Source organism: Stenella coeruleoalba (genome assembly GCF_951394435.1).
Source record: "Stenella coeruleoalba genome assembly, chromosome: 11".
NCBI lineage: Eukaryota > Metazoa > Chordata > Mammalia > Artiodactyla > Delphinidae > Stenella > Stenella coeruleoalba.
The window spans coordinates 76,230,333-76,255,056 of record NC_137157.1 but is presented as its reverse complement, the minus strand read 5'-3'; the positions used below and the strand labels follow the sequence as shown (position 1 = coordinate 76,255,056).

The following is a 24,724-nucleotide window of genomic DNA, read 5'->3' as shown; positions in this document are numbered from 1 at the left end:
ATCACTTCTGCCATATTCTATTGGTTAATAGTGTCGACAAGGCTAGCCCAGATTCAAGGGACTACATAGGGTCTTCAATACCAGGAGGAGTGTTTCATGGGGTTGGGCGGGCGAACCAGTGAAATTGACAAGCACACCATGCAAAGGCACAGTACATTTAACCTTTCATTATTATGACCATCTGGTAGCTGGAGAGCAAGTAAATCCTCTTAAAAGGGTTTGGCTGTATTGCAAATTACAGTATCTTTCCTAATGTAGAGTTGTATGAATAAGAACAAGAGAAAGCTTATGAATTATTTTGAGTACAGGAGTCTTTGCTGCAATTTGATTGAAAAGAATACACCTAGATATGGAAATATTTTATTAGATTTATTAGATCTTTGTAGCTTTATTTGTTAACATGGAATTCTAAGGGAATCCTTACCCAGGCTGCACAGTACAGTAGTAAAAGACTCTGGAGTCTGGCTACATGGGTCTGAGTCCTGGTCAGATGCTTATTGCTGGTGATCTTGCACAAGTTTCTTAACCTTTTCCAGCTTCAGTCTCCTCATCTGTAAAACAATACCTGCATTATGGGTTTTTGAGAATTAAGTTAGTTATTACCTGTAAAGTACAGGATAATGCCACATAATGCCTGGTAGATAAGCATTTGTTAAATAAAACTCCAATTTCAGGAAAAAAGAATACTGAAATGTTAATTCTAAGAATACCAGCAGTTACGTTAATCAACCAGTAGATAAGTTTGTTTTTTTTTTTAACTTGCCAAAAGGCAATCGCCCTAAATCAAAGTAATCTAAACACTTCCCTCCTCCAGGTTTTCTCCAGTCATTAACTATTCAAACACAACTAGTGGTCATGACAACTAATCAGATAGCTCTTTTTTAAAATTTGTTTTTGCAATTATTTAATCAGACTTTTTTAAGACTTTGACCTTTATTGCAGTTTCTTTCACCTTCCTTAATAAGTTTTAAAAGGCCTTCAAAAAAAAGACACAGTAATGACTGGCAAGTAAAACATTGGAGAGCATTGCCCATTCAAAGGTTGGATTTGGCTGTGAAGGGCTGGAGGTCGCCTACAGCTATGACTGTCATAGTCCCAGGCGGGCTGGTTGGTCCCTAGTCTCCCAGACCCAGGTTAAATTCGGGGCCACTCCAGGAACTACACATGCAGTTTGATTAGCATAGACTATTCCAGACTCCGCAGCCTCTTTCTTCACATACAAAACATGGAGTCCCCAGGCAAACAGGGGCCGTGAGACTGGAGGTAAACTAGGTTCTCACTAGAGCATTCTAGGATAAATTCCCACACTAAATTACCACTGACAATCTTAGAAACTCTGGATAAGATGGAGTCATTATGAAAAAGATTAAATAAAATATCATCTTATGTTTACATGTCATAGTAGCTTTTTAAAGCGTTTTCAGTCTCATATCATGAACAGCCTTAGGAACGTAGCAAGGGTAATATAATAATTATTGATTCCGTGACAATCAGCATACCGAAGATGACAGGTCATAACAGAAAGTTAATTATAAATAAGTATATCTGTGGATCCTCTGACCTGGCAGCTTATCTGAATGAGTGAACTACAGGAAGAACTGTGTTCTCCCTATATCTTTCCTGCACGTCTTCAGTACATGTACCTGCCAAGTACTGAGCACTGACAATTAAAGCTTTAATTATCTTCTTTTCTTCTCATTTTCATTTTTCATGAAGCTGTAACAATAAAGAGGAAAATGGAAGTCATGCAGAATCTTACCACCTCAAGGCAATTATTTTCATTTCTACATATTTCCTTCCAGACTTTGTCCAGATGTGTGCAGGTTTTTACATAATTATCATCATAGTGCACATGCTTTTTTAAAAAAATTAGTTATTTTATTTTTGGCTGAGTTGGGTCTTCATTGCTGCGCACGGGTTTATCTCTAGTTGTGATGAGCAGGGGCTACTCTTCTTTGCAGTGTGCGGGCTTCTCACTGTGGTGGCTTCTCTTGTTGCGGAACGTGGGCTCTAGGCACGCGGGTTTCAGTAGCTGTGGCACATGGGCTCAGTAGTTGTGGCTCACGGGCTCAGTAGTTGTAGTGCACAGGCGTAGTTGTGGCGCACAGGCTTAGTTGCTCCGCGGCATGTGGGATCTTCCTGGACCAGGCCTTGAACCTGTGTCCCCTGCATTAGCAGGCGGATTCTTAACCACTGCCTCACCAGGGAAGCCCCTGCATGTGCTTTTGAATTTTACATGTTCTCTTTTTATAGCAACACTTGTTCATGTTGTTTCATAATCTTCTCAATTATTATGGCTTTTTATTCCTGTTAGTTGGTGTGTGACAGTTGACTTAGTCATTTAGCCATTGGTAGACATGTAGATTGTTTCCACTGTTTTGGGGTTTTTTTCTACAAAAGTCATAATGAACTTCTGTGTTTTTATACCGTCTTTCTCATTATTTCCATGTGATACATTCCTTAGAAGATTATGGGTTGTGGCAGACTGTATGTTCTAAAGATGGCCACAAAATATCTCCCAACCCCATTGCTCTTCTGCAACGAGAACTTGACACTGTCCTTAGACCTCCACAGGCTCTGTGACTGCTTTGACCATCGAATATGGCAATAGTGCCATAGTGCACCTGTTTTGGGTACAGCCCTTAATTGGCCTAGTAACATCTATTTCCTGCTCCTAATAAGTGCAACTTTCTTGAGATCACCATGCTATGAGAAGCCCAAGCCACATAAAGAAGCTCTGGGGTCTGAAGCCCCAGGTGGACAACAAGAAAAGCCCAGGAGCATCAAGACATCAGACCCATGAGCAAACACGCCACCTCAGAAGTGTAGGGGCAGACCTGACGGCCCCACGTGAAGGCAGGCGGACAGACTGCCCAGGGGAGTCCTCCTCAAACTCCTTACCTGTAAAACCGCATGCAAATAAATGGTTGTATTAAGCCCTACATTTTGTGATAGTTAGCTAGTAATATGTATTTGAAACATAGGTCAAAGATAAAAAAAAATTTTCCTAAATGCTGGCAAAAGCATTTCTAACAGGATCGAAACAGTTTATACCAGAGGTCCCCAACCTTTTTGGCACCAGGGACCAGCTTCACAGAAGACAGTCTTTCCACAGACTGTGGGGGGCGGGGTGGTCAGGGCATGGGGATGGTTCAGGCGGCAATGCTCCTCTGAGGCTAAGAGAGCCTCACGTCTTATTCCCCCCACTTTAAGCTCTGCTCATCTTCAAGCAAAACTAATACTTACCATTCACCTACTTTGAATTTAAACACATGATGCTCTTTGAACTCACGTGAAGAAAGGAACCAGAGAGGACGGAGTGTGTGGGGACACCTGCCCAGTACATCAAAGATAAACACATGCTTGAATCATACATTCATTCCAAAACCTATTATGTGTTAGGCATATTGATTCTGCCAGTTAGGACTGAGTATACAGTGACAGAAACTAACTCAGACTGGGCTCAGATGAATGGGAATTTATCAGCACACAGAATTGAGGACTGGTTTCAGGAAAGGCCTAACTCAGGGCTCAAAGAGCGCGAAGAAGAAACAGATTTCTCTGTTGGCTGACTCTTCTCTCCTCTGTGTGCTGGTTCTGTTCTCAGGCTCTGAGTCGCTGGTTGAAGCAGTAGCTCCAGCCTCACAGCCTCTAAGGTTCAAGTGCAACGAAAGGGAGAGAGAGAGAGCTCCAGAGAGCTGCAGCACAAGTCCCGGGATTCAACGGCTGGACCATCTGAGGTCTTGCGCCCATTTCTGAACCAGTTGTGGTGGCCTGGGGATGAGGATGTACTGACTGGCTTAAGCTGGGCCCCAAGTTCTATGCCCGGTGCTGAGTCAGCGTCACTGGGAGCACAGGGACTAGAAGTGGGGGAGGGGGTACTCTGCCCAAGATGTGCTACGAGCGACACATTCTCCCCCCTTGCAGGAATTCTCTGCAGACAGTAGGGCATCACTGAGAGCAGTATTGGTTCACAACCTCATTTGACTAAATACTCAGCTCACCCCCACCCCTCTATTTAATCAATGCCTCCCTCTAAAAGTGTTATCTTTACGCCCGCGGTCCACACTGCTTCAGCCTTCCTTTAATGCGCTGGATGCGAGGATATTTCTAAATATTTGGTCACGTCTCCTTTGAGATGCCACAGACTACCCTTCTCTATAGGAGGAAGCAGCCTCTAGGGGAAGGAAGGAGGCCAACAGATGAAAGGTTACTTCTTTCCTTCCACCCCTAGGAAGATTCATAATTAGAACCTTCCTAGATGTAAAGAAAAAGGGCCAGAGCCAGCTTTCCAAAAGCGGAGGGACAGGTATTTTCCCAAAGGAGGGAGGTGGATCAGACAAGTCAGTAAAGTTCCCGCCCGTTACAGGATCCTCTGATTCACACCCTCTCTCAGAACAGGCAGGGTTTGGTTTTGTTTTCAAGAAGGGGAGAGGGCATTGGCTCCTGACAGGCAGGGAGCAGGGGAGACAAATCCCTTCGGGAAAGAGGAAGGGGCGGGGCTGGGAGGGTGGCGGGACCCACTGCGCCCACTTCCCAGCTGCAAGCGTCAGGCTGCTGCTTCTCACACCCCGCTTGGATTCTGAGCATTTTCATAAATCCGCAGAATTAGCTCAGATCGTCAGCTTGTACTTGACAGCTTTATTCCTTCGGCTCTTGCAAGGGAAAGTAAATCAAAGCTTGACTGCTCAGAACGTGGCAGGAGCGTGTAATAAGGACGTTCCGCAAGGTGGGGGGCAGGCGTGGGCAGCCTCTCAGGGTCTACCCCAGATCCAGGCTGCCTCCAGGGCACATCGCAAATTGTAGGAATTACAAGATTGCCCCTCTCCACGGTGGACTATATGAGCAGCCCTCAAGCCGTGTCAACGGAGAAGGAAAGGCTACGCAAGGAGAGGACAGAATGAGAGGGAGATTTTCCAGGTGCAGGGTGCCCTGGCTGGAAAGCCCTGACACGCCAGCCAAACGCTGGAACCCATACAGGCGAAGTGAAGAAAGCAGTACAGCTTACTTCGGGGGGTTGGGGGTGGGTGGGCAGGGCAGAGGGTGCTCTGCAGGGGGCGTGGGCGGAACAGCATTTCAGCGCTGAGACTCCCCAAAGCACCAGCAGAGAGCTGGGCCCTCAACACGGGTTCAACTAAAGCACGGTTTCAGCCTTTGTGCTGATGTTGCCTCATTTCAAGTTTTATTTCTTATTGATCCACTTGTAGGTCAGAAGCAATGCAAGAGCCACACAAGTTACACAACGCGTATGTTCTAAACAGTCCAGTTGGCCGAGGGCTTTGCAAATAAACCTGCTCTTCCCTGGCCCTTCTGCCTTACAGACCTCAGCCTCTGTGTAAGGATCCAGGATCTCTCAGGTCATATTAAAGCCCAAATTTCATCCTTTATCTGAAACACAGCACTTTGAGAAATGGGAAACATGTAATTTGCAACCTGACAACGCTGAATTTTACCTGAGCCCTGGGATCCTGGAACACGTTGGTGAGGATTAAGAAATCCCCCAACAGTCTTTGCTTAATGCCAAGACCGGTCCTTTCTCATCTGACTTAAGATGCCCCCTGTTCACCTGTGACAAGGCCAGACACAGACCCTCATGATTCCCTTTCTTTGCCTCATAAATGATTAGCTGAACTGCTTGTCCCCATTGATCAATGCAACAAAACACTGTTAACCAAACTTTGGTTAAGCTCTCTTCTTCCTCCAGGCCCTTGAACTTTGGCCCACCCTCAGCTTCTGAGAATAGGCTGACCTCAGGGTCAAACGTTCTCTGATCTACCATCCGCTCGTGCCACTCTTTCATCCCACTTTCCCGAGCCCAGCTCTTTCCAGGCTTGTTTACTCCTCTCTATAACGAGGAAAATTTTTTTGCCTAACTCTGAGATGTTTGCAGATCTATGGTCACAGCCCTCTCTCACAGCAGTAGTTCCTCTCACCCCTTGCAATAATTCTTTTGAATACAAGTATCACCTTACTAAGTCTGGAATATATATGTTTTGGACAAACCAGAAATGAAAGACAACCCATCAGCTTCCTTTATGAGCATATGCTGATAGTAGAAGTTTTTTTTAATAATTGTTTGATTCTTCAGTCTCCTAAATGGGTTTCCAGAGTGCACTGACCATTGTGACCTCTGACACATAATGAATAGGGTAGATTAGTCTAAGTTAAATGCCTATCATGTGTTAGGCACTGTTGTGTTTACATGTTATCTCATTTAATTTCCCCAGTTTCCAGAAGAGATAGGTACTAATTTTACTTTCTTTTACAAAAGAGGAAACAGGCACAGAGAAGTTAAATAACTTATCCAAGGTCACACAGCCAGTGAATGGCAGAGCTGGGATGCAAAGTCAGGTCGGTCCAAGGCCACAGTTCAGGCATTTAGCCATCATGCCATGGGCTTTCCTGGGGATGACTTCCTGGGATGCTCCTTCTAACAGCTGGCACCCCTGTGGATAGGAAGCATGTGAAAAAAAGAAAGAAAGAAAGAAAAAGAATCCCGACAGCTGTCAGCTGGGAACCGGCTTGGCCTCCACAGCTGGGAACTGGTTTTACACCTACCAATCCTAAACCGTTTCGCAGACTAGCACTGTCTCCTGAGATCACTCTGTGGGGTGAGACAGAGACCACTCTGCAACTGTGCCTTTAGCACAAGCCAAAACAGCTGAGAGAACCACAGAAACGAGCAGACAACCACCCCCCATCCCCTGCCCCCGCCCCCACCCCGCCTTCCTGGTTAACATGAGCAATTACCACTTCTTTACGGGTGACAGCGTTAGCTAGATGCCGTTCCTGTCACCTCTTCGATGAAAATCATTAAGATACTCAATCACCAAATCATTAAGATACCCCCACTTTCTTTTTTTTTTGATACCCCCACTTTCTGACAGCACCCAATCCGGAGCAATCCTCACTCTGCTGAACGCTTCCCAAAATCATCTAACAGAAACCCCAATCCTATTATAAGCCCTCCCAATTCTCTCTTGTCTAGATGCGGCACCGTTCCACGGTGTTTACAGTCGCCCTTGCTTTGTTTGACTACAGGTGGGAACCTGGCGGGCTGTGCGCCACCTGGTGGTTGTATCATGTAATCGCAGGAGCGTCTGTCTGGGAAGTTCCTCAAAGCCCACTCCCTTTCCCCTCTCTGCCTTGCAGTCCTCCTCCTTCCCTCTTCTTAACCTCTCCCCCAGCTCTCTTCCCCCATCCCCCAGTCTCCCTCTGGAAAAGGCTTTATTTCCTTTGGGATAGTGTGAATTGTTTACCATACTGAAGAGGTCTCTCTAACTTAGTTATCTTCAACTCAATTTCACCAGCTGGGGAATCTCAAGCCTCAGCCTTTACAGTCCCTGTGCTTTCTCAATACACCTGAAAAGGGAGGAAGGGGGTCAGCAGAGGCCTCTGTGGGTACAGTTAGGCTCTCCCTGTGGGAATAGGAACTCCAGAAGCATCTCTACCACAGCTCCTCTTCCCAAAGTTTGCACCCTTGAAATGAAGGATGAAAGTGTTCAGTTAAATTATTCTTCTTACTAATATTCCCAAACACGAATCACAAAAAGACACACACACACACACACACACACACACACACACACACACACAAAGTCTTGGGACTTCCCTGGTGGTGCAGTGGTTGAGAGTCCGCCTGCCGATGTAGGGCACACGGGTTCGTGCCCCGGTCCGGGAAGATCCCACATGCCGCAGAGCGGCTGGGCCCGTGAGCCATGGCCTGTGCTCCGCAACGGGAGAGGTCACAACAGTGAGAGGCCCGTGTACCGAAAAAAAAAAAAAAAAAAAAAAGAATCTGCCTGCAGACGCAGGGCACATGGGTTTGAGCCCTGGTCCGGGAGGATCGCACATGCCACGTAGCAACTAAGCCTGTGCGCCACAACTACTGAGCCTGAGCTCTAGAGCCCACGAGCCAAAACTACTGAGCCTGCGTGCCACAACTATTGAGCCCACACGCCTAGAGCCCACGCTCTGCAAAGAGAAGACACCGCAATGAGAAGTCCGCGCACCAGAACGAAGAGTAGCCCCTGCTCGCCGCAACCAGAGAAAGCCGGTGGGCAGCAACAAAGACCCAACGCAGCCATAAAAAATAAATAAATAATTAAAAAAATAAAAACCTCTGGATTAGTGCAGAATATTGTCTCTAAATTTAAAAGTTTATTTTTGTTGTGACTTTCTTTTATTACCTATAATAAAACATGTCCTACGTAACAACCCATGGCTGTGGCCCAGATGAAATAATGACAGCAGCACATTTCTGGAACTTTTTTTGGTTACATGAATATAAGATGGTGATGTGGAAACTCAAATGGACATGATGATATTACTGCAGCAGGCTAAAGGCGATGACTGCTCTACATGGCAACGCGGTAATGAAAATGGATGGCATCGTCACGTACTAACTTCCGTTATAATTACACCACAGGACGTTTCTTAAATTATGTGATTGGAGCACATTAATACAGTTTTCTATGACACTGCTTTACCTACTTCCTAAAGCAATCCTCTCCTATGGTAAAAATCAATGTGAATTTTTTCAGATTTGTATTTTTTCTAGATATTTTCAGGTTATTTTAATTCAAAAAGAGTCATGTACCAAAATGTTCATTGCAGCTCTATTTACAATAGCCCAGAGATGGAAACAACCTAAGTGTCCATCATCGGATGAATGGATAAAGAAGATGTGGCACATATATACAATGGAATATTACTCAGCCATAAAAAGAGATGAAATTGAGCTATTTGTAATGAGGTGGATAGACCTAGAGTCTGTCATACAGAGTGAAGTAAGTCAGAAAGAGAGAGACAAATACCGTATGCTAACACATATATATGGAATTTAAAAAAAAAAAATGTCATGAAAAACCTAGGGGTGAAACAGGAATAAAGACACAGACTTACTAGAGAATGGACTTGAGGCTATGGGGAGGGGGAAGTGTAAACGGTGACAAAGCGATAAAGAGGCATGGACATATATACACTACCAAACGTAAGGTAGATAGCTAGTGGGAAGCAGCCGCATAGCACAGGGAGATCAGCTCGGTGCTTTGTGACCGCCTGGAGGGGTGGGATAGGGAGGGTGGGAGGGAGGGAGACGCAAGCGGGAAGAGATATGGGAATATATGTATATATATAACTGATTCATTTTGTTGTGAAGCTGAAACTAACATACCATTGTAAAGCAATTATACTCCAATAAAGATGTTAAAAAAAAAAAAAAAAAAGAAAACACAAAACCTGTATTACTTAATGAAATGATAGGTTTTTTTAGTATATGATGTGATATTTTCTAATAGTACTGCAATGACTGACAGTTCATGTCTATACATCACTTTTAAAGTTCCACAAATAATTCACTGAGAAATAAATTCTCATGTAAAAATTAAAATTCAGAAAAATACAGAGTAAATGTTAAAAGTCACCCATCAGTCCCAACCCCTCCCCCAAATCTCACTCCCCTTCCCTACAATAACCACTATTACCACTTTTGTGTGCTCCCTTCCAGATCTTTTTTTTTGCATTTACACTCACATATACGCACATATTTTGCAGATAACAATAGTAAATGTTTCTTCCATATTGATGCGTTTCAGATACACTATTTAATTCTTGTAGGGGAGGCAATATTTTACCTCTACCCTCTTAGAGTTTTCATCTGGGCATGAGAATTAAATTGACATGAGGCAGATTAACCAGAGAAAAGCATACAAATTTATTTAGTATAAGTTTTATGTGACATGAGAGCCTTCATAAGGAAATAAAGACCCCAAGCAGTGGCAAACCTAAATGCGTTTACACTAGATTGAACAATGACAGGCGATTGTGGAAAAGCAACTAAAGGAAACGGGGAAGCTAAGGAAAGCTAAGAGTTATTTTAACAAGGTCTGTTTGCAAAGAAGTCTCTTGCCCTCAACTTCCCACCCTTGATTATATGGCTGTTGGACGTCTCCCATAGGGCAGTTTATCTCCTGCTTTCAGGAAGAAAAGGGGGCCAGTCAGAGCACCTGCTGTGTACCTTTAGCTCGAAATCATCCTCAAGCCAAAGTGGCCTGTTTTGGGGTGGCATATTTGGCCACCCTTCATCTTCACAACAACCTTTGAGGCTCATACCATCAGTTATCCATTTACAGATAAGGTGCCGGAATCACAGAGGAGGTAGCTGTTCAAGTTGCACCACTGGTGAATAATGAAGCCAGATTTTGAACTCAGGCTCTCTGGGTTCTGTCCCAAACTCTCAATCACGACCCTGTATCGCCTGCCAGTGGCCAGTTCAGTATCACCCCAGATGCTTTTCGGTCTGCTAACCACAGGAGCTGAGTGGGCTACATGCTCGTGCTATGTGGCTCTTCAGTGGTGGCTGATGAGACTGCAATGGTGGTCACCCCGGTAACATTGTGCACCTGAACCTGGGCTGTTGAAAAGCTTTGCTGTGGTCTAAACACAATAGGAACACAGTAGAAAGTGCTAGTAACTTGAAGCAACAAATGCAGTAGATCTAAGCTTTTATGCACTGTCAAAAACTAGGGTGGGTTTCTCCAAACTGCAAGATTTACTTAACTGTCTTTGTCAGTTGGGTAAAATTAAATTTGGGAATATTTCTTCAAAATCACTTTCTTGCCACATTGCTGACCCCCAGTGTGATTCCCTAAATACTGTTCCAATTTATCAAGAGTGAAAAAGTAGGTTTTTCCTTGGATCTCATTTTACGCTGCTGTCTTTGTTTCATCTATGTAATGAAGATAATCCTGGCCCTATTCCTTCAGAAAATTGAGGATTGTATTGGAGGACATATAAGTGAAAGCACTTTATAAGCTGCAAAGTGCTCCTCATGCCTGTCTCTGACAGTGCCCCATGCCTTCCTCTCTGGGCTGTAAAAGTGGATGAATCAGCTCTTAGCATCAATCATTAAGAAACAATTAATGAAAGTGCTCAGATATGATTAATGCTTTCTAAATAACATTCAACCAACACAGACTCTACCTCCATAACCTCTTGTTACGAATATCTGGTTCAAATGTTATAGTGGTAGAATGTTATTCTTCACCACTAATATAAGCACATTCCCTCCTAGGGAATATAAAGCAATGAAATAAAAACTGCATTAGGTGCCTGGCACTAGTAGGCATTCAAATATCTATTCAAAGAATAAAAAAGAAACACTGGTCCCAGTCCAGCCCTATGAAAAGCTGACCACTGAAATTTATCGCACTTTCCATATGCATCCATTTTTCTCATCTTAAGATGGAGAAAATAAAGTCCGCCATCATCTTTGTCTCTCAGAGGTGTCATGGGATTGAGATCATATATGAAGTACAATATATAAATTTAAGCTATTGCTTTTTTCTTTTCCATTGTGGTTTATTACAAGATATTGAATATAGTTTCCTGTGCTACACAGTAGGTCCTTGTTTATCTATTTTGTATATAGTAGTTTGTATCTGTTAATCCCAAACCCCTAATTTATCCCCCCTCCTTTCTCCTTTGGTAACTATAAGTTTGTTTTCTATGTCTGTGAGTCTGTTTCTGTTTTGTAAATACGTTCATTTGTATCATATTTTAGATTCCACATATAAGTGATATCAAATATTTGTCTTTCTTTGACTTCATTCACATAGTATAATAATCTTGAGGTCCATCCATGTTGCTGCAAATGGTATTATTTCATTCTTTTTTATGGCTGAGTAATATTCCATTGTATCTATGTACCACATCTTCTTTATCCATTCCTCTGTTGATGGACATTTAGGTTGCTTCCATGTCTTGGCAATTGTAAACAGTGTTGCTGTGAACACTGGGGTGCACGTATCTTTTCAAATTAGGGTTTTCTCTGAATATATGCCCAGGAGTGAGATTGCTAGATTATATGGTAACTCTATTTTTAAGTTTTTGAGGAACCTCATACTGTTTTCCATAGTGGCTGCACCAATTTACATTCCCACCAACAGCGTAGGAGGGTTCCTTTTCCTAAGATATTATTTATATATGTATTTTCCATTAAGGCCCACATAGGTAAGGCGAGTTATCATCAGTGTGTTACACAGGGCATCGATGGAAATGGGAGCTGGCAGTGCTCAGGTCTTGGAGTTAAGCAGCGGGACCAAGGCCAGGTAGGCAGTAGGTAAGGCAGGGAAGTGTGTGTGGGAAGCCTGAGAAGGAACAGCTGGAGGGAAGCAGCATTCAGAGCTCAGGAGGTCTCACCAAGTGAATGGGAACTAGTCAGTGCTGGGAAGAGGGTAAAAGGCAAAGGACTCATCAAAGGTCGGCCACAGCAGGCAGGAGACTGGCAATCAGTGAGCGCGAGCTAGTCCTGGTACGGGAGTTGGTTGCACTTGCCCTGATTTACCACGTCTGCGTCAGAATTCCATTGAGCTTTGCTCCGTAAGGTTTTGCTGACATGTGGAGCTGAAGGTTGAAGTCAAGAGAGAAGCGGTCACCATCCAATCAGCCCATGTTGCTTGTAGCTGTTGCCATGTTATAGGTGTGTGTTCATGGCCCCATCTGCTGCTAACAGTGAGTCATTCTTGCAAATAAAATAAATATCAATACATTTACATGCATCATATACCTTATACAAATCCTGCGAGTGGTGTTACAAAAAATAACACATTTGGGAAGCAAAACAAATGCTTAGGTTGGCAATTTCTTCACGTGATTCTGGTAGTGCTGTTAACCTTGCTGGGAGATATGACTGTTACCTTATTCAAATACTATCTACTAATGTTCACCCACGTTTATTCAGTGTTTGGATATCTGCCATAGACTGTAGTTCTCTGTAATACCACTAAACGTAATATTTATTAATTATTAAATAAATTTGTTTCCTATATCCATAATTGTGAATAAAGAGTAGGAATAATGTTGGCAGTATTTTAAGAAAAACTTATGGTTTCAGGAATTCTTGGGAATTCTGATATCTCATCCCTAAATCCCAAAGATTAATATCTGTCAGGAATTTGGAAACATTAATGTTCTTTGTTGTGTTTGGGGTGGGATTAAGGCTTTGCAAATGTGGAGAAGCAAGACCCTACAAATGGCTGTAGGTTCTAAGTGTAACATGGTGTGAAGTCTAAAGGTGGGAATGGTAGGGTGAGGCGGAGTGTGGTCATTGTTCTTCCATCTATGGAGGGTGGCTTATAATTAGAATATTCTTCCAGGTTAAGTGAAATCTTATGTAGATTAAGATGCTTGTGTAGGTTATATAGGTGATAAATTCACAGGGATGCAGAAGTTTTATTTAATTTCTCCGTTACTAGAAATTTTACAGAATCCCAGAAGGTGGGATTGAAAGGGAAAGATGAACTTGATATTTACAGAAAGGTCCTTTGTTAGAAATAAAGATTCATGATCATGGCAGAGCTGATTATATGTGTCCACCAAACCATTTCATTTTCTTTTTGAGCTCAGAGGAAGACTACATTTCCCAGCATCCCTTACATAAAACTTTCTCACGTTCTTTCCGTCTGGCTGTCTCTCCATCTGCGCTGCTGGAAGTGAAGACTCCAAGATGGCAGAAACACGTGATAGGAGAAGCGCCAATCCCTGAATTTGCTGCTTAGAGAACAGCTGTCCTGGAAAATGCTCTGACCAGGAACATCAGCATGAATGAAAAACAAATTGTTATACTGTTCAGCCACTGAGAGCTCAGGGTTTCGTTTGTTACCCGGTATAGCCTAGCCTATCTTAACACTGTGCTGTGATCTTCCTTACTCTTCACTGGAGCGAAGGAACAGCATGTGGGACGTACAGTGTGGTAAGTGACTATAAAATAAGGCACATTCATACTGTAGTCTGTGCGGGACATTACAGGAAAATGCATTCCCCACATGTGGAAATGATGTGTCCCCTGAGACATCAGCAAACAAAACCCACATCTAATGGATTTGGCTACTATCAGTTGAAACAACTCAATAACTAAGAGCTTTTTCCATCAAACCGTGTGCCTCCATCAGTGCTCCTCTGCCCTACTTGTTCATTATGATGTAATAAGTTGCAGTGTATTGTTCTTTGTACCATAGTCTCTTGGGAATGTGGTAGTATAAGACTCCATCTTTGTGCCCTGCCAAAGTTCGCTTTTGGACCAGACCCTGACTGTGAGGTCCCCACCAGCTTTCTGCTTCCCAGGAAGACCTTCTTTAGCAGCCGGCAAGGCTTACCAGCCAAAACTTCTCACACAGCCCAGTTGTCTTTTAAATAGTTTAGAGTAACTTAGGCCTTAAAGTAAGCAGATTGTCAGCAATAGGAAACAGCTGAAAGGGGAAAGCATACTGGACAACATTAGTGCAAGAGAAGGGGGGCCTATAGCCATCACGCAGCAACACTAGGTGTCTTCCTGGGAGTGGAGCTCTGGGAACTGAGAGGGGCTGCATGACTGCCATTTTCTTGACTCGGGGTTTGATTTAGTCTAGAATCTGACTCCTGTCTTGACACCAATAGCACTTACGCAGATAAATGTAAGTGCGACAGTTTATCAAATTTAAATAAAGATCTAAGGTCAGATTCTTACTTAGATTTGGTGTTTCAGGGTTCAAAGAGATAAGATAATCTACTCCAGCAGACAAAGCTACTGGGGACTTGTCAGAACTGGAATAATTCTACAGGCTCTTGAGAGAATGGAGAAGTGAGAATCAGTTACCTTCAAGACTGCATTTAAAAGCATTTATACAAGGGATGTCAGTGACAGCAAAATCATTTGCTGAAACACATTCTGAATCTCTGGCAGTCTCTCAGTTACAAATACTAATTTGTAAAAGTCCCAACTGAATGAATGCTTTAAACAGCAGTTTGTTTTTTCCTTTTTTTTTTTTTTTCCCCGGTACGCGGGCCTCTCACTGTGGTGGCCTCTCCCGTTGCGGAGCACAGGCTCCGGACGCGCAGGCTCAGCGGCCATGGCTCACGGGCCCAGCCGTTCCGCGGCATGTGGGATCTTAGCGGACCGGGGCACGAACCCGTGTCCCCTGCATCAGCAGGCGGACTCTCAACCACTACGCCACCAGGGAAGCCTTTTTTTTTTTTTTTTCCTTCTTAAACCACACTGGAAACGCCCTCCCTCACTTACAGCTCCCCGACCAAGGCAGTTATGAATGAGCTGATGGTGCCTCCTGGTGGCCACCATGGAGAATCACCTGGCACAGGTGCTTCCTTGATTTGTACTGGCCACCTCTTTACTCTTGTACCGATGTGCAGCATTTCTGAAAATCAAAAGTTAAAAAGTTGGATTTATGTGGTCTATATGAACTTATGTGTTATGGGAGTTTTCATTGCTAGAGAACTAAAACGGAAAATCAAATCTTTAATTGTATTTCACACTCTTCAAATATATATTTCTAATACTGGGCACATAGTCTTTAATTTTCTTCTTTTCCTTCACAGCTTGACCAGTGGACATTCAACTGAGACTTAGGAGGTGTTCCTTTGAGAACCATCTCTGTTTCAATTGTTTTCTATTAATATGGTCTTTATTTTTTAATTTTCTCTGATTTTTTAATTAAAATAAGAGAAAACAGAGTAAGGTATTAAATCATATGGGCTAACTGCCAAAGATGACATCCTGTAAAGTTGGCTGGCAGAAACCTCAAACAAGGGCCCAACTCCAACATTTTGCTGGGTACCGTTGTTTACCATGTAAAAGTGCAGGTTTGAAATGTGCAGTGGTTGAAAATCAGTGACTGTTATATTTTATTTTTCTTTTTGGGGATTCTATCCTGCTTTTTTTTTTCTTTAAATGGAGTTAACTGCATTCCAGACAGCTTTTTCTTCCACATGTATACATATCATTTTAAGGAAAATATTTCGTCCTCTTCTGCCTCTTTTTAATTCCCGGTACAGGTGCAAAACCACTGCTAATAGTGGTTGGGAAAAAAAGCCATATAAGTCCTGAATGAAATAAGACTTTCTAAAAACTTAGGAGTGTCGACCTCTAAAGCCTTTCAAGTACCCAGATGTTTCTTTTCATCTTGTCAGAAATTTCCATGTTCGTTTTCATCCATTTAAAAATCTACCCTGGGGACTTCCCTGGTGGTACAGTAGATAAGACTCCATGCTCCCAATGCAGGGGGCCTAGGCTCGATCCCTGGTCAGGGAACTAGATCCCACATGCATCCTGCAACTAAGAGTTCGCATGCCACAACTAAGGAGCCCACGTGCTGCAACTAAGGAGCCCTGGAGCTGCAGCTAAGGAGCCCGCCTGCTGCAACTAAGACCTGGTACAACCAAATAAATAAATTAAATAAATAAATATTTTTAAAAATCTACCCTGTTTTTCTTAAAGTGTCAACTTTCAAGATAAATAAAAAGCTGATTATATTTTAAATCGTTTTTTGTTTTTTCTATTATTACAATAGAACGGTTTAAAATTTGTTTTTAAACTGCAAACATGAAAGTCTTAAGTGATAGCATGGCTTAAAGAGTCTTTTGTTTGAGGGCCTGGGAACTAAACGTCATCTATTACATCTATTACAATGTTTCTGTATAAAGATATACATATTCTAACTCCTGAAACAATGAACAGATGAGGACTTCCTGTGCTAATTTATAAATATTCTAGCTGATTTGACTCATGCAGAGATATACTTATTGGCATTTTAAATAATAATAATTATTATAAATATTTATTGAATGTTTTCTGTCTTCTAGGCGCTGCTTTAAGAAGCTTATAAGCATTGACTCATTTAATCCTCATCACGACCCTATGACAGTTACCTCTCGTTATCTTGTTTTATATATAGACAAGGATGCTGAAGCACAGAGAGGTTAAGTCACTTAATCGAGCTCACAGAGCTATTAAGTGGGGGAACAGTTTGCCTTTAGAGCCACTGTACTCTGCTCTTTTACAGAGTTTATTTTGTCACATAGGCAGTTAACTACTGAGATTCATATTCAAGCTCCTTGAAGGGAGGCAGCAAGCCTTACTCATTTTTGTTTCTCCCACAGCGTCCACCCCTAGCAGATTCTCAAAAGAGAGTTGTTGACAACTGAGCTAGTTGGGGATACCGCTCTCTAGTGGTTACTATTGTCCATCATACACAAGGTTTCTGTGTTCTTAATATGCCCCCGAGGGACATACTTTAGCAAATGTGAAAAACCTCAGTGCTGTAAATGTTGATTTAATCCAAAGAGCTGACGAGTAGCTTGGGATGCTGGCCTAGGTGAGTCCCTCTAGCCTCCACAGTTGACTGGGAGGGACACAGCCCACAGCCCTTAGCAGTATGTGACCGGGTCAGGGGGCACCTTATACCCGATGCACCTTCTTTGCTCTGGTCCCACCCATTCAACCTTCATGTCTCTGTTGTAAAACCTTGGGTTCTACCTGCTGATCACTGCCAAATATGGTGAGGCCAGGACACTGTGTGTGATGTGAGCTCTTATGGAAGTCACCTAAGTAAACAGAGAGGGCATAGTTCCTGGGTTTCCCTTTTGAAGTGTTTTGCCACACGATCGGGTGGGAGTAAGGGTGGTGGGAGATGCTTCTGGATGCTGTCTCTAGTGGGTGGGGCCCGCTGTTTCCTCCCCAGCACTGGTACAGACGTTAAAGGCATTATGTGTTGAAGCCAAAAGCTGTCCAAGCAGCTTACTGACGGACAGCAATTTGGGTACAACTGGAGACTATACTGGAAGAAGCAACGAAGAGAGAAGAGAGTGCACAGGACGCGATGCAGATGAAGTCTTAAGCCAGATGGACCTGGATCAGAATCCAGGTTCTTGCCACTGCCAGGCCCAGGTGAATTTATGCAAGTTACTTAAGCTCTTTGGCCTCAGTTTCCCTATGTTGTATTAAAACTGAGATTAGTAATCTAGTTCACAAGGTTGTTAGGAGAAGTAAATGAGATATTGTGAGTAAAGAGCCTGCCATACAGTCACACATGATACATATTGTTTGACTTTCCCCTGAATTCCCTTCCTGTACTTCTGGCATATGAAAAAATGATGAGGTAGAAATAGGCTGAGTCCAGAAGGGGAAAATAGACTAAGCTTTCCTGGACTACATTTTTATATGGATAAAGATTTTTGCAACTGCAAATACAGGCAGCCCTTAGTACCCTTGAGATATTCGTGATATTTTCCTCTGATGTTCTTGTAGCTCCTGAGGATTGCTGTGGGCTGAGGGTGAGAGACTGACTTTGTGAAATGCTGCCCATCCCCCCTCTCAGAATCAGGCAGGACTCTGGTGAGTTTCAAATGTTGCAGAGAAAACTGAACCATAGCATGGATGATATTAAAGTTTGTTTCCATTCTAACAGTCTATGAGTCTAGAACTGAGCATCAGTTTCCTCTTATGGACAGGTTGCTGTGCAGATTAAATGAAATACTTTATGTAAAGGATGTGAAATGTAGAACTCGGGTGATACGGTCATGACTGCATCATCACTATTAACAATGGCTAATTACTGACTGGGACATCTAAATCTGTCTGCTGGAGCCAGGGAAAGTTGGTGAGGATTGCCAGGCTACCTTTTCATCTGTTTAAAATGCATAATTAAAATACAGAGTAGTTTGAACTTGGTGATGAGAAAGCTTTTCTTTCACCCTCCCAATACTCCTTACTGTGTCTGCTTTGTTTTCAGAGGCTGTTAACATGCTGACAGCTACTGAACTGCTGTTTACATTTTGTTACTCCTCTGATCACACACCTACCATGACTCCCAGTTGAAATTCCTAATGGAATCCAAGCCTGGCAATTGAGCTGTCCACCAGCCGGCCCCACCCTATCTTTCTAATTTTCTCTCCCATTTCCTGGAGCCCCTGAACATCCTCTCTAGTCAGACTGGGCTCTTTATTCTCTCCAGAATGAACTTGTAAATTCTGGCCTTTCAGAAATGCTGTGCCTGAAATATCTTTCTCCTTTCTCATCAGCAAGTCTAAATCCTTAAAGGCTAAGGGACTACAGCCTGATCTTTACATGCCCAGCTCTGCCTGAGTTCGTCATCCCAGCCCTGCTGCAAATTATTTATGAGACTTTGAGCACATGACCTACCCTCCCTGCGCCTCCGTCTTTACCTGTAAAACAGAAGTCACAGGAGCGCCCACATTCTAGACCCATTTTGAAGCTTAAAAGACAATTTATGTAAAGCACTTAGAACAGTATCTAGTGGGTAGTATGTAGCCAAGAAATGTGAGCTGCCATTGCTCATGCTGCCTTCCTGGACCTGAGCCTTTTGTGATCGCCCAGTGTCACAATGACTCCTTTTTCTAAGTTCACGTATTGTCTCTGCTACTCCTTTGCCACATATTTGTTCATTCCACAAATATTGGTTGGATGCCTACCATGTGCCACACAATGTTCTCAACGCTGAAAACAAAGCGAAGGCCTTGTTTTCATGAAGCTTGCGTTCTAGTGGGGAGACGGGCAGTGGACGATTAAGTAAGTGAGATGTATGGTAGGTCAGGTGGTAATAAATGCGACAGAAAAAAATTAGGCGAGGGATTGGGAATGATGGTGCGGGCATGGCGTTGTTATTTTATATCGGTTGGTCAAGGAGACTCCTTAGAAAGATCATCTGTGAGCAGAGCATGGAACGAAGGGAGAGCTTAGATATCTGGGGAAAGAGCGAACAGCAGCTAGTGGGAGGACCAGCAAGAAGGCCAGGTGACCAAATCCTCAGAGGGCAGGTGGGGAGAGGGCTGGGGATGAGAGGAGAGCTCTAGTGGGGGCCTTGAAAGCCAAGAAGGACTTTGGCTTTTCATTAGAAGAAAAGCAGTTTGTACATTTGTGGCTTTTTTTCCCCCTGGGTACTGTCTCTATCAATTAACTCCCATATGCTCAGCTTCTCCCTGTCTATTGTTTTTTTACTTTTCCGCAATGTAAAACAAACTTAGGCGTAGTTATGAATTTAGGAATTTCATCCTCTGGTTTGTATCCCCTCATCTGGAGATTGCGTCCTCTCCTCACCTTCGATTTCCACAGCAAGGTCCTCGAAAAGGTGTGGTCATGTGCTTCCCGTCTTCCCCGTGGCTCTGCTGAAACGGCCCAGGTCAAGGTCACCATTAGACACTTTCAAACATTTATCTTCCTTGGCCTCTCTGCAGCATTTGAAACTGTTAACTCTCCTTCCCCTTAGTTTCTAGGACACAGCTCTTTCTGACTTTCTTCCCACCTTTCTTTCTTTCCTTTTCCATCCCTGTATCAGTAGGGATGGGTTTGGCTGCTCAGTGATATCAATCAAGAATCCAGGCTCTTTCCTTTGGACATGGTTTAGTGGTACCTCCCTCTGTGGACACAAGGTGGCGCTGAAACCCCTGGTAGGTAATATTTGTACCTACCACCAGGACAGTGTCCCATACATTTCATGCCATTTTACCACTGAGGCCTTTCCTGACTTTCCATATAAAATGTTACTGTACCTCAACCCATTTTCCCTATTCCCCTTATTCTGCTTTTTCTTCTTAGGTATTATCAATAGCTGACATATGCCTTTATTTCTTTATTATCTTTCTCATCCATGAAAAAGTAGACTCCATGAAGTCAAGGATTTTCTTCTCATCTGTATCCCCACAGCCTTGGCACCTGGTAGGCAATCAGTCCCCGCTTGCTGAAGGAACCAAAGAATCTCATTTGTCAGCACTGGGTCACAAGTCCACCCTTAGACCCACATGGAAAGGGGGAGAGGATTGCCACGATTGGCTGGGACCAGCCACAAGGGAGAATGGCTACTCGGTAACCAACCAACAGAGCCATACTACCTTGGCCAGTTTTTTATTTCCCTACCTTTTCATTTAGTGTTAGCATGCCTCAGGATTCGTTCCTTGGCAGTTTTTTATTTACACCACATTCTTCTTGGGTGATTCCATCCCTTCCTTGCTGTCACTTACAGACTGGTGCTGCCCACATATATGTTTCTAACTCAGCTTTCTCTCTGGGGCCCCAGACCAGTCCTAGGGTGACCAGCTGTCCTGCTCTGCCTGGGACTCTCCTGGCTTTAGCACTGTAAGTCCCATGTTCCAGAAAAGCTCTCAGTCCTGGGCACCTGGGAGGATTGATCACCTTGCAGACTGTCTACACAACATCCAAACCAGAACTCTCTTGAACTCCAGAAGTATATCAACTGCCTCTAGAGCTTCCCTTAATCCCAGAGTCCCTTACTTACCTCAAACTCAAGGTGAACCCAACTGGAATTTATGTATTCCACCCCAAATCCTCTTCTTGTACTTCTCTAATCAGGGGAGTATTGCCACTAATTACATATAGTTTTTCAAGTCAGAAAGCTAGGTGTTATCATCAAAGGAAAAAGTCCACAGTGCATTTGCCTTAGTTCTCTGCAAAATTTCTAGATTTTACCAAAAATCTGAAAAGGCCCCTTAGAGTGTGGTGCTCAGGTAGAAAAACAGCTGACTGCCACATTTCTGAGTATAATGTCTCTGCATCTCTTGAATCTGTACTTCCTCTCCATTCCTGCTACAACTTTAATTAAGATCATCCTTTTTGCTGGGGACTAAGCAACTGTCATCCTGCCTTGTTTCTTTGAGTAGTCATACACCTTCCCTTTCCACAATCCATTCTGCATACCTTAAAAGTCTCATCTTAGTTCTTGATGCTTAAAATCATCAATGGTTCTCTTTCATGAGTCCCTCCGCCAACCTACCTCTTCCTCCTTTTTCCAAAAATTTCCCCCTTTACTCTCTTGATCCGGCCACACTGAACTACTTCAGTTTCCAGAACACATCCTGTACTCTCACCCCTCCATCTTTCTCCTCCTGACTCCTTTGACTTGAAGTTCCCCTTTCCCATTCCAGCCTAGTGAACTACTAGTGATCTGTCATGCTACACAGTGGTTATGAATATGGGTGGTTAAAGCTCATTATGCCTGGTTAGGGCTGCTCAGCTTTACCACTATCAGCTGTGTGACCTTCTTGCCAGAACTGGGAAGTTTAGCCAAGTCCCTGAACTTCACCAAAGCTCAGTTTCCTCATCTGTAACTTGGGGGTAATGTTTGTACCTACCACATAGGGCTGTAGAGGGGATTAAATGAGATAGTAATCTGTTAATAATGTTAACTACTATTATACAAGAATTAATGTCGGCTTCTCTTAAAAGCATTTACTGAACCCTCTCCTTCCCCGGCCCTGAGTTTGCATTAGGAGGACCTCCTCTGAGTGCTTGCAGCACCCTATGCTCAGTGCTAGTGTTGATCAAACTGTAATACAATTAGTCCTTCTACTAATTTTCTCCAGGAGACAATAAGTTTCCTGAGGACCTTGACTCATTTATCATTGACTTTTAAGGACTACCTTATGGCCTGGACACACTTCCCTGAAGATAAGAACAGTGTTTGATACTTCTTTGTATCTTCCATAGGCCCTGGATACACTATACTCTCCACGCACGGCTTTATCTACATCTACTGTCCATTTTGCTTGGTGGGAAATATGTTCCCTGACAACTCCTAAGAGTCAGTTGGTTCCAAGTCCAAATTCAGTCATTTTCTTTCTTAGGCCATCTGAATCAGGAGGCAGGGTCTCATAGTACAGACAAGCTGGTAGAACCCAACCCTCTAGAACAGAGCTGGGACCCCTCTGTGGCCTGAAGAAAAGGTGACTACCAAGAAGGTGGGTCGTGAGCTGAGGGAATTTGTCTATTTTAGAGAAATTAAGATATTTCCAGATAGAGACTTCCCTGGTGGTCCAGTGGGTAAGACTCCATGCTCCCAATGCAGGGGGCCCGGGTTCGATCCCTGGTCAGGGAACTAGATCCCACATGCGTGCTACAACTAAGAGTCCGCATGCTGCAGCTAAGAAGTCCACATGCTGCAACTAAGAGTCCGCATGCTGCAACTAAAAGCCCACATGCCGCAACTAAGAAGCCCGTGTGCCGCAATGAAGATCCGCGTGCTGCAAAGAAGATCCAGCGTGCCACAACCAAGACCCAGTGCAGCCAAAAAAAAAAAAGGTATTTCCAGATAAACAAAAACCAAGAGAATTTGTTAATAGCAGACAAATAGTAAAAGAAGTCTTTCGGGTTGAAATGAAAGGACACTAGAAATGTTTTTTGGTTTGTAACACTTTTTTCTTATCCTATCTGATTTAAAAGGCAACTATAGAAAGCAATAATTACAAATTTATGTTAATGGGCATAGAATGAAGATGTAATATGTAGGGCATTAATGGCACGAAAGAGGGGGAAGAAATGAAGTTATATAAGAGCAAAGTTTTTGTATACTATTGGAATTAAGTTGGTATTAATCTGAGCTATGTTTTTATAAGTTAATATATTAATTGTAATCCCAGAGCAACCACTAAGAAAATAACTAAAAATATATATACCAAAACAAACAACAAGGGAATTAAAATAGTACATCAGAAAAGATCTACTTACACAAAGGAAGGCAGTAATGGAAGAATAAGAGACCAAAAAAGACATGAGACATATAAAAAACAAGCAGCAAAATGGCAGAAGTAAGTCCTTCCTTAACAGTATACACTTAAATGGATTAAAACACCAATTAAAAGGCAGAGATTGGCAGAATGGATTTTTAAAAAACCATGGTCTAACTATATACTGTCCACAAGAGATTCATTTTAGATTTAAAGACATAAACAGGTTGAACATAAAAGAATGGAAAAAGATATTCCATGAAAAGAGTAAGCAAAAGAGAGCTAGAGTGGCTATAACAATATTAGGTAAACAGACAATTAAGACAAAAATACTGAATGGTTATGAAAGACAAAGAAAGAAAGTATATGATGACAAAAGGGCCAATCCATTGAGAATATATTATAATTATAAACACATACACCCTAACAATGAAGCCCCAAAATACAGGAAGCAAAAATTGACAGAACTGGAAGAAGTAGAAAATTTAGTAAGTGGAGACTTTGATAATAGCTTCAATAATAGCTAGAACAACTAGACAGAAGATCAACAAAGAAATAGAAGACAAACTACACTACAAAACCAACTAGACCTAACAGGCATCTATAGACATTACACCCAATAACAGTAGAATACACATTCTTCTCAAGTGCACATGGAACATTCTCCAGGATGGACAGTATGCTGGGTGAAAAAAACTTGTCTCAATGATTTCAAAAGTACTTAAATCATACGAAGTGTGTTCTCTAATCATAATGGAATGAAATTAAAAATCAGCAACAGATGAAACTTGGGAAATTCACAAATATGTGGAAATCAAACAACACAGAAAGAAAACTGTAAAATTCATATTTCTGCAATTTTCTCATTCTCTGAACACCAACTAGGTGCCCAGTTACTTCTATTCTGACACCATCTATTTGGAGTTAGCATCAGACCCCACAGGTCCAGGGGCTCAATCCCACAGACTGCCCTCACTGCAGACACCAGTCACAAGGACCCGGTCCTCAGGCTACCAACACTTCTGCCCAACTTGGCTGCAAAGTCAGGGGTTCCCACAATCCCTTTCTCAGTTTCAATAAGCCACTACAACTCACAGAAATCAGGAAAGGGCTTTACTTACTGTTACCCGTTTCTTACAACTCAGGAAGAGTCAAATGGAAGAATGCATAGAAGAAGGTACTGGGGAGAGAGGAAGGGCAGAGCTTTCATGCCCTCTCCAGGTGCACCACCCTCCCCCAATCTCGATGCGTCCACCGACCCAGAAGATCTCTGAACCCCATCGTTTAGGGGCTTTTATGGAGGTCCCATTATGTAGGCACGATCGACTAAATCACTGGCCATTGGTGATTGAACTCCATCTCCAGTCTGTCTTTGCTCCCGTGAGTTCTGGGGATGGGGCTGAAAGTTCCAGCCCTC

At 43.0% G+C, this 24,724-nt stretch overlaps 1 long non-coding RNA gene across 1 annotated transcript in view; it reads right to left on the bottom strand.

Annotated features, from left to right (window-relative positions):
• Nucleotides 1-461: 461 nt before the first annotated feature.
• The window catches only part of LOC307194931, a 41,220-nt gene continuing 16,957 nt past the window's right edge, over nucleotides 462-24,724 (bottom strand). The window contains exon 3 of the long non-coding RNA XR_013830665.1: nucleotides 462-551. This is a non-coding gene — a long non-coding RNA (uncharacterized lncRNA). The remainder of the gene's footprint in view (nucleotides 552-24,724) is intronic.